This window comes from Bison bison, unplaced genomic scaffold (genome assembly GCF_000754665.1).
Source record: "Bison bison bison isolate TAMUID 2011002044 unplaced genomic scaffold, Bison_UMD1.0 scf7180017862137, whole genome shotgun sequence".
NCBI classification, from domain to species: Eukaryota; Metazoa; Chordata; class Mammalia; order Artiodactyla; family Bovidae; genus Bison; species Bison bison.
In genome coordinates this window covers 5,280-6,638 of record NW_011492709.1, presented here as the reverse complement: position 1 = coordinate 6,638, position 1,359 = coordinate 5,280, and positions in this window count along the sequence as shown.

The following is a 1,359-nucleotide window of genomic DNA, read 5'->3' as shown; positions in this document are numbered from 1 at the left end:
CAAGAGCATTCTTTTTTTGGTCCAGGATCCAACCTAGGATCGCACATTGCTCTCAGTGGTCATGTCTCTTTAGTTTTCTTTGATTCAGAAAAGTTCTTGAATCTTTTCAAAAATATTTTAGGGAAGTATATTATAGAAGTGAAGAGCATAGGCTAATTATTTGGTGAAATGTCTTTCAATTTAGGTTTGTCTGATGTTTCCTTGTGGTTAAATTCAGACTGTGCATTTGGGACAGAAATGTCATAGAAGTGATGTTGTGTCTCACTCAGTGCATCCTATCAGAAACAGTAGCCTCATGCTTACACCACCAGTGATGGAGGACAAACTGGTTTTTCTAAATAAGCTAAAAAGTGCGTTGTGACCTTGACTCAGTCCTCTTGGGGCTCAGGCTCAGCTTTTTGCTCCTCCTTTCACAGTTACCTGAGCCTTAGCACCATCGAGGTCCTTGGGCAGTGGGCCTAAGCAGATCTCATCTGAAATTCCATCCAAGTGGACCTGAAAGGTGTGAGTCATGGTGGAGACAGGAAGCAGGTGGATGAGGCCATGACTTTCCTTCTGCACAATTGGAAACAAACTTGAAGTCCCAGCATCCCTTTGGTTACTTTTGATGGCTGTGGCAGGGCCCTAAGCTGTAATCAGCCGCTTGGCTTCTCCTCTTAAGCAACTCATGGAGAATCCTTTTTAATGCAGCTGTGATGAGGTTAGCCAAAGTCCGCATACTCGAATGCTGCAATATGAACATGAAGCAAATCCTTGTATAGTTAATGAGAACAACATTTTGCATTTTCATCCTGCTTTATCTTTTTTGCGTAGCCATTTTTTCATTTACCCTTGTGATAACCCTGCAAAAGGGATAAAGCAGATTAGTGTTTCCATTTTACAGATGAGAAAAAGAAGGTGCCCAGTCATAAAGACAACCCCAGTATGATTCAACCCTTCAGAGAAGTTACCATATAAAAGGGGGTTTCCCAGGTGGTGCTAGTGGTAAAGAACCCACCTGCCAGTGCAGGAGACATAAGAGATATGGGTTTGATCCCTGGGTCAGGAAGATCTCCCAGAGGAAGGCCTGGCAACCCTCTCCAGTATTCTTGCCTGGAGAATCCCATGGAAAGAGGAGCCTGTGGGCTACAGTCCATAGGGTCGCAAAGAGTTAGACATGACTGAAGTAACTTAGCACGCACACACCATATTAAAGATGTTCAAAATGCCTAGAAGCGCAAGGAAACTTTTTCATTTATTTAAAAAAAAATTTCCAGATTAGTGATCACCCTCATAGCTTTAAATTTGGAGGCATTTTGCTTGCCAAGTTGCCTGGAGATTGAAGGAAAACGTATTTGACATAGTATTTGAAAACATAAC